The sequence below is a fragment of the Heterocephalus glaber genome, unplaced genomic scaffold (genome assembly GCF_053883595.1).
Source record: "Heterocephalus glaber isolate CG9 unplaced genomic scaffold, H.glaber_assembly_v1.0 deba00001428, whole genome shotgun sequence".
Taxonomy (NCBI): domain Eukaryota; kingdom Metazoa; phylum Chordata; class Mammalia; order Rodentia; family Bathyergidae; genus Heterocephalus; species Heterocephalus glaber.
In genome coordinates, this window is record NW_028258293.1 from 24,433,370 (window position 1) to 24,443,239 (window position 9,870).

A 9,870-nucleotide genomic window follows, 5' to 3' on the forward strand; every position below is an offset into this window, starting at 1 on the left:
AGTGAACACACTTGTTTATATAAAAATATAGTTCAGTTACTTCGATGATTTCTTATAATCGCTTCTTTCCTCTTCAAGTGTAATCAAAATCTAAAGAGCTGATATGATAGAATAACTGAACATCTAAAGCATGAATAAAATAGCACAGTACATCCTCTCCAGCTTCATAACTATCACAAATTTCTAAAACATTTGGGTCATTATCTGCTCCTTCCTCTCAATGTATTTGTACAGTCCACTCTTAGATGTTAACATGCTGATGCAACAGAAATGCAATGATACCTCCATTTACTAACTTAATTTGTTTTACACTTTGGGAGAAGATGATTGCATTTGTGATTGTGTTAGTAAGATGGCCATAGTCATATTTGTCATCCAATGTGGAGTTTGTGAGTGGAAGCAAAATTTTGCAGAATGTTTTTGTTTGCCAACCAAATTGTTTGCAAACAGAAGTGTTTGTGAACCAAGGTATTACTGTAATTTAAGAAAATCAGGGAGAACATATATGGTCATGCACTGAAAATAGGAACTGTATCTCTGAGATGACCTGTGCTATCTCCTGAAGAATTTATTAAGTATGATATGAATATCCTATTTATGTCCCTTATGTTTCCTTTAGAGTTATGATTTCAATGCCAATACTGACTTTATTCTTATAGGAGGAGTTTGTTTCATCTTCACTGTTTTTTCAAATTTCTCAGTTAAAGATGCAAACTGATGTTCAGTAATATAATATTAACTTCAAATTAAATTAGACTTTTTAAAATGCTTTCAAGACTCATGCTCTAGATTTAGATGTAGAATACAATCAAGCTGGATTATGCTTCTCAGAAGCAAGTCAAGGGCAAGTAAGAGTGTCCTTTCCTGTCTAGCTATTTCTTCTTGTCACAGGTGATTCATATTCAGCTCTTACCATTTCCAATGGCATCTATTGGTTTAAGAAAAAGAGATTTTTATAGAATTCATGAGATGTTGCACTGAATTAAAATCTTGAAATTGTAGAAATAAACATTTTCTAAGGCAAAACAATCTATTATTGCTTTCAAAGTAGGTAAATCTAATAAGTACTGTATTTGTGAGAATATATATTTATTAGAATACACTCAAAGCTGTTGTGCATATTAACAGAGCCTGTCTCCAATATGCATCTACACTATAAATAAAAAGATAGCTTGGACTACCCATCCCCCATTTGATTGTCATTAAATACCTTGTTTTTGATGGCAAAATTGGAAGCCAAAACCAATGTGTTTCAGGTGTCCAAGTTCTTGGTCAAAAAACATCAGAATGGCCTGGGGATTTAGCTCAGTGGTTTCGCTGCCTGCTGCGCAAGCGCAAAGACCTGAGTTCGATACCCAGTACCAAAAAAAAAAAAAAAATCAAACATCAGAACACTACAATATATGTACCTGCATGACTCTCAGCATCAAAATCCCTGTAGAACTGAACTGAGTCTCTAATGGAAAATTAATATATATCCCAAAGGATGTGTCACAGTTTTAGGGACACAAATGTTGGTGTAGCAACAAAATAACCCATATGAGAGGAAAAACTCCTTCAATTGATAAAAAAAACAAATTTGCTTTTTGTATCTACAGATGTAATTTTTTCTACAGAGTCATAAAAAAGGAATCACACAATAAGTAGACTTTTGTATCTGGCTGTCTTAGTGCAATTTTTAAAAAGTTCATATATATTGTAAGTTATGCCAGTACATCATTTCTTTTTAAAACAATCAGCCCCTTTCATAGATATACTGTTTGTTTATCCAACTGATGAAAATGAAGGCCATTTATCATTTTTAGCCAATAATGTCATTGTAAACATGCATGAGCAAAATTTTAACACTTTTCCCCATCATTTTGCCTATATATCAACTGTGGTCAAAATATATGGTTAGTGTTTAAATTTTAAAAACTGTTAGAGTGAAAGACACATTGCCATTAATCCATGTCAAAATACACTCCCTGATCTCAAACACACTTATCCTATCATTCTTGAAACTTTCCGAAGCAGTTCTGGAAGTCTTTTGTGAGTGTCTTTAGGAAATGTAATCAGAAAGACAGTGAATACTGCTGCTGAGTGTCATCCAATAGGTAGGCAGTCTCCTGAAAATATTATGATCTCTCCTCATTTACTGGATCTAGCACCATGCAACTTCTGGCTCTTCCCCAAAATAAAAACTACCATGAACTGATTCAGGACATAGAGGCAGCCACAATGCCACAACTAAAGACACTTGTGAAAGTTGATTTAAATTGTGGTGTTGTATCTTATTTCTGTTTAACTGTTTGAGTAATTTTTTGTCATTTCTCCCCTCAGCTACTATATTAGTTTTCATTACCAATGTCAACTAACTAAAAATCTAATGCATCCAATTGCCTTAGTCTGTTTTGTGTTGCAATAGCAGAATGTCACAGAGTGGGTAATTTACAAGCAATAAATGTTCATCTGGTTTATGGTTTTGGAGACTAAGTCTGAGCTCATGTTGATGGATCTAGTCAGTGCCTTCTTGCTCCATCTTAACATGGTGGAAGGCATCATATGAGTAAGAGAGAATTCATTCTTCACAAGGACCCCATACGTGAAATAATGAAGGCACTGCCATAATTATTGTATTTGTCTATTCATGAAGCAGAGCTCTCATGATCTAATTACCTCTCCTAGGTCCCATCTTTAACAACACTATTACATAGGAGAATAAATTTTCAACACTTGAACTTTGGAGGACATATTTAAACTATCTTATTCTGTATCTGGTCCCAAAATTCATGTATTCCTCACATACAAAATAGATTCATTCTGTGCCGGCTTCAAAAGCCTTACTTCTGTCCAGATCACTCAAAATTCATGTAAGTTAGATATAGATGACATTCAGGACACAATTCTTCATGAGACAAATTCATCTTCCCCTGCGAGCCTGTGAAATCAAACAAATTATATGCTTCCAAAATACAATGGTGAGTCAGATGCAGTATTGATATTCTTCTTTAACAAAAGTGAAATATGCAAGAAGAATGGAGTAACATACTTCAGGTAAGTTTCCATAAAGGAGCTCTTTAAAGAGAAACTCTTTTTGAAGGAAAATCAGAATGTAAAACTTCTTCCTGAATTTTAAATTTTTGCATACTTGTAGAAAATTCAGAATTTTCTCTCATTTTGTGTCCCTAGAAGTTGTTCAATGTTGAGTCGGAGATGGCATTCTGAAAATGATTGAGTTGGTAGGCTCTAAAGGTCAAATAACACTGATTGATTGGCCTCCACATTATAGAAATGTGGAATTCTTGTATCTTACTGTATTTAGTTTACATAGTCTGAACTCTCTTACATACAGAGAAGGAAAGATGAGGCTTTGGGCTAATAGGCTACAGAGTAACCTGACTCTCTGGGTAACTCTAGTAATAGTTTTCAGATAAATCTAATGAATCTACTCCTTCTTCCAACCTCATACAAACATGCACAAATCTACGCATGATTTTATAATCTTATTCTCTAAGCTTATCAGTGTAGATGCATACTGAATAGCAGAGAATGTCCACATTCTTGAAGTACTTCCTGCAACTGATAACTTCAAATTTAGAATTATGATATCCATTTAGTCGCAAACACATAGTACTTCCTGTAATCCACAAGGATAAAAAATTTCACTCATTTTTGCAGGGTGTCTGTAATACTAGCAATTTGGGAGGCTGAGACAGTAAGATAGCAAGTTCAAGGCCAATCTGGGAAACATTAGCAAGATCCTATCTCCACATTAAAAACAACAACTGTTTTAGAAAAGATTGACTTATTTACTCACAGACATAAACACATTCCATGATTATTTTGTGAGCTTTAACTATGTTTAAATATTTCTGTTTGTTGGAAAAAATTTTTAAAGAGTTTTTACTCCAAGAGAGGCATGGTGGAACACACTTGTATTTCCAGCACTCCGGGAGGCTGAGGCAGGATGATCACAAGTTTAAGTCCAGATTGGCCAATTTAGCAAGACCCTGGCCATAAAAAGGGGCTGGTTGCTCATTTTGAGGGCCCTGGGTTCAATGCCTAGTACCAGAAAAAAATATTTTTAGTCTTTTAACCTGAGGAAAACATTACTCATCAAAGGTAGAGTTGGGTCATTTATATATTATAGTATATTATCTGTGTTTCTGTATTATAAAAGGACATATAGAAAGAAATAGTTGGTTATATAAGTAAGAAAAGGTTCTTGGATTCCGGAAGCTGCAATATTGATTATACCCAAAGCATGCTGTAAGCAGTGCAGGCTATAGAGTTAAATTCCTCAACTGGCTTATTTTACAAAGCAAGTCTGACTAAAGATACATGACTCACAGAAGCATCTCATGAGCACTGTGGTAGCATGCAGGTTAGCAAGGCCTCCCCACTAATGGCCAAAGCTGAGACCAGAGCAATGGCCTACAAAGCTGTGGGACTAATATGAGATAACATGCATAGCTGAGGTTGGAGTAATTTGCACCCAAATTCCATTCCCACTATTAGTACCTTCATAACTAGAAGGACAATGTTCTAATTACAACTATATATTTTGTCTATCTTGTTCTAATTTGAAAATGCTTTGTTTCTTCTCTTTAAAGCCTTGCCTGCATTAGTTTCCATAGAAACTGCACAAACCACACATCTGTACCTGTAGTCTTATCCTTACACAAAGCTCACCTTTACCCCAATTGATGAACAATAAAAATCAGTGGTTAAGACTGACCAGGGACTTTTGCTAGGGATCCTGCATTGGCCATCCCAGCTCTCAATTTTTTCTTTCATCCTGTCTTTGAGGGTTTTTTCAGCCTTCCCTCTAGTCTCCTGAGTAGGAGACTAGAACCTACTGCAGAGGTCTCCAGGACTTGGAAGATGTAAAGGGTAAGATGGTGCTTAAAGGGTAAGGAGAACACTCCAAAGAAATACAGCAAGGAGCGAAGTCCCTGAGCTTTGGGCATCACATGAGCAGGAAGAGGGGCAGATGTGCAGGCACAAGACAAAATTTTGGTCAAGGAATACAGGAGTTTTAACATTCAACCTATGGGCAAGATGTTTTATTTATTTATTTTTGAAATGATATCAGTTCAGAATTAAAGAAAGGTCACCTAATGAACATATAAGCTCATGAGAAGCATGTTGCATTTTAGAGTGTTCTAAAAATATACCAGAGGATAAGAAGAGAGAGTGTTAAAGAAGGACATTAATATCTTCTAATGGTTTCTCTTGCAAACAACTAAATATGTTTATTTCTCAATCATTTTAAGGAGAAACTAATATTCTCCTCTGCAACACAGACCTGATTCTTATGAATTTGGTGGTTTACTTTTCCAAATCTACTAATTGTTAAATTCAGCTCAAAATACTCTTGTAATTAAGCTTCTTTACAAATGAACTCTTCACACTTAAATTCAACCCACCCATTCCTAACTTCACCTTACTATTTCTCTCTGAAGCTTTATAAATTATTAAGTTGGTCCCTGTGCTGGATTAATTGCATCTCTGACCACCAACTTGCAATTCTTTTCTTTACTCAGGCATCCTGTCCTGTAAATTATATTCCTTTTATTATCTTGAGCTTGACTCTCTGACTTTCTTTGCTCAAAGGTCATTATCAAACTTAATACAAGCACAAGCTTGCAAAAATACAAGTATTTTCCACCTTCTGTCTTTGAAAACATGAAATATTTGACTTTCTGAGTCTGGCTTATTTTGCTTAACATGATGTCTATCTTCCAGATACATCCATTTTCCTATATATAATATGATTTCATTCTTTTTATGGCTGAATAATATTCCACTGTGTATACAGAGTACATTTTCTTTATCCATTCATCTGTTGACAGGCATACATGCCATGGCTTTTGTAAACTGTGTTGCAATAAAGATGGATATGCACGTATCTCTATACTATGCTGAATTTAATAATTTTGAAAATATACTGAGGAGTAGTTTAGGTAGATCAAATGGTAGTTTTAGTTTTTGGAGGAACTTCTATACTGATTTTCATAGTGGCTGTACTAATTTACTTTAGTATAACACTGTAGCAGGGTAACTTTTCCCTTCATCCTTAAGAACATTTATTGTGTTTTGTATTTATGATAGCCATTCTGACTAGAGTGAGATTGAGTATTATGTAGCTTTGATTTGCATTTCCCTAATGGCTAAGGTGTTGAACTTTTTTTTTTTAATATTTAGTTTTGAGAAGTGTGTGTTCAGTTTACTTTCTCTCTCTCTCTTTTTTATTGTTTTTTGGTACCAGGGATCCAACTCGGGACTTTGCACCTGCTAGGCAGGCGGTGGCACCACTGAGCTAAATCCCCAGCCCAACTTTCTCATTTTTTAATTGGGTTATTTTTTAGTGTTAAATTTTTTAGTCCTTTATATATTCTGGATATAAATCTTCTGTTGGAAAAGTAGCTGGAAAAGATTTTCTCCCATTCTGTAGACTGTCCTTTGTTCTGTTGGTTGTGCTTTCTGTCTGGCACAAGCTATTTAATTTGATGTAGTCCTATTTGTTGATTCTTGTTATAATTTCCTATGCTATTTCAGTCCTATGGAGGATTCCTTGCCTGTGCTTATGATTTTCAGTGTTTTCCTTCAGTTCTGTTCTAGCAATTTCAAGGTTTTGGGTCTTAAACCTCGGTTTTTAAATCATTTTGAATCATTTTTTATATGGAGTGAGACGTAGGGATCTAATTTCAAACTTCTACTTGTGAATATCTAATTCTATAGCCATTTAAAGGAAAACAGTAAAAACCTTTTACCTTATTAAAATATAGGTACAAAAGAGCATATATTACACTGAATTGAGACTCTTTAGATTCGATCTCATAACTTCAAGAGCAAGGAAGAGATATTGACTGTCATCACATACTGGTCATTCTGATCAATCTTCAGCAAAGGAGAAAAACACAAAATTAGTGTTTCTGAAATAAAAGACACATTTTCAAGATTTTTCAGGGAAACTATTAGATGAGGACAGCAAATGATCTATTCAGTTTAACATGCCAGGCACACAAGAAATCAACAAAAGCAATTGAAGGAAATGGGTAGGAAAATAAATTTCAGGGCATGTGGCTTTGTGTGGGAAAAGTAGAGAAAGTAAGTCTTGACAATTTGTTATAGGAAGTTTCTTTAAATTGTATAGGAAACTGAGTGATACAGGGAATAATGATAGATGGGGTAGCTGTTCTGTAGGATTTTTAAATTAAACTATTAGAAGAAAGTGACATAAGTACTCATAAACTGAACCAGGTGAAAAGAGGGGCTAAATAAGGGAGGGATTAAATAAGGAAGTTTACTGTAAATCACTATTTAACTGGCTTTATTTCTGCTATATTAGTATCAAATCACTATTTTCTTCATTCTCTCCTTTATTAATTTGCAAGAACCTTAAATTTAAGAGAATGTAGTTTATTTCTTGAGTTTCATTTCAAATAGGAGGAAGGCAAGATAAGTCTTTTGTTCCTATCTTATCTGTACTCAAAAATAATATTTACGGTTCTTTTTCTTAATTTAGCTAAAAGATTTCTGTATCTCTCTGAACTACTTAGTTTTGAAAGTCATCTTGAGAAGATTTGCACATCTCAGTAGTCTGTAGAGAAGCATTTTGTTTGGATCAGGCTAGAAGAGAAGTGTTCAGATGACTATTTCCATGTTAAAAAACCAAAGACTGAAATATCACATTTATTGACTAATAAATATTTCATATCTTATCCATCAGAAAGACAGCATAACTAAAGCAGAGTAATTTTGGTGATGCTAGCATACATTCCTCAGAAGAAAGTAACAAAGTGGACATTCCAATCTCTTTTTGAAAACATGACAAATTAGCATTTGGCTACATAATCACCATCTGCTTTCTTCATTTCTTTTGATCATTCACTCCATTTCCACTTATGTATGTTCACAGAGAAGTGGATTAAGGATGAGATCAGTTCTTCAGAGAGGTAGGGAGATGACAGACTTACAGAGGGGACATTGTAGTCCCTGAGACTCTGAGGACATTTAGTGGGAATGTCCCAACCCACAATACCTCTTGTCGTGGACAAAATGTGAACTTTAGGGAGATATCGTTAGACCATGACTAAACACCTGACAAAGTATGTATTTATTCCCATTTTTCCTTTGCTCCCTTTCCATTTTAATTTGTTTTCTCTTTCATTGCTTCTCTTTTCTTGGAAAATGTGCTTTTGATATGCGGTGGGATTCCGTATCCTTGCAATTTGCAAATATCCGTAAAATACAGTCTCGTATCTGCTTGGTTTTTACCTCATAGACAATAGGGTTTATAGTAGGAGGCAAGAGCAGGTAAATATCGGCTACGATGATGTGGCAAGATGGAGGGATGACACTGCTCCCAAAGCGGTTAAAAAAGAAACAGAAAAAAGCTGGGCTATAGGAGAGCAATGGCGCAGATGTGGGCAGTGCAGGTGCTGAAGGCCTTCTGCCGAGCGTCTGGTGAGGAGAGGCTGCCCGCTGCCCGCAGGATCATGGTGTAGGAGGCAGTGATGCACAGGATGTCAGACCCCCAATCGACAGGGCACAGGGCAATCACCAGACCGCAGACAGCGTTGGCCTTGAGATTTCCGCAGGTTTGCATGGCTACTGGGAGCTGGTCACAGTAAGTTTGGCGTATTATCTTGCCTCTGCAATAGGGAAGTTGCTTGGTGATGAAAATCAAAGGGATTATGAGTATCCTGCTCTCAAGACAGTAGCAAGTCCAGACCTTAAAATGACAGAATTGGTGAGAATGCTTGAGTAGCGCAGAGGGCAGCAGATGACCACATAGCGGTCCAGGGCCATGAGCATGAGCACCCCAGACTCCATCCCTGTGAAGTTGTGGATGAAAAACATGTGGGCAAAACATTCTTCAAAGCTAATTTCCTTGAGATGGAACCAAAAGATGCAGAGGGTTTTAGGGATTGTAGCAGTGCACATCATGAGGTCAGTGAAGGAAAGCATGGCTAAGAAGTAGTACGTAGATCAGTGCAGGGAGTCCTCAAAGGTGATGAGGTAGAAGAGACCACAGTTCCCAACAATGGCCACAACATACATGGAGCAGAATGGGAAGGAAATGCAAATGTGCATGTCCTCCAGTCCTGGGATCCCGTTAAGAATCAATGAGGCTGGGGTCAGGCCTGATTGATTCAGCAGCAACATGATTACCTTAATATAGTCTTTACAGAGCTTATAGGGTTTTAGGTTTCATTTATTTTGTTGCTTTGATCTTCCAAACAGGCTAAATAGAAAAAGAAAAACCTCAATTGTGGTCCTTTTGTGTCTGTTTATTTTTCTCTGATAATCAGAGCACTTTAATATCAAATAACCAAACTTAAAAATGCCAGGTAATATTTGCTTATATTTAATTTAAATTGAATGTTTTGTTTATTCATTAATTTATCAGTTCATTCATCATACTGTACACATATCTAGCAACAACCCTTCTGGGTTATGTTGTATTGTTATTACTTTAAAACAAAATGGATGTATGTAAATGGAATCTTTAGAAGTATATAGGCAAGTATGGTTATGTTATAATCTCGGATAGTATTTTTATTATGATTTATATAAATGTTCAGAATTCAACACACCTTCACTTCAGTATTTTTTTAAGGATAAGATCACAGAACATCTTAGAAATAAAATAGCTGATATGCTTGGGATGCATTTGTTTTTGTTCTTATTCTTTATTAGTAAATCATATTTATGCTCACTGTGTACCAAGTACTATATTAAGATTAATATTTAATTATTTAACTAATATTAAGAATTATAATGAGTAAATGGAAGCCCTGGATAGATGAAGCTTCTTTGTGTCTGAGTACCAATATTAACACTTCCCTAAATATTGTTTTAAAATTATTTTTCTACATA

At 35.5% G+C, this 9,870-nt stretch overlaps 1 pseudogene; it reads right to left on the minus strand.

The window, feature by feature from the left end:
- Positions 1–8,154: 8,154 nt before the first annotated feature.
- Positions 8,155–9,156, minus strand: LOC101718289 (olfactory receptor 52N4-like; annotated as a pseudogene).
- Positions 9,157–9,870: the final 714 nt, after the last annotated feature.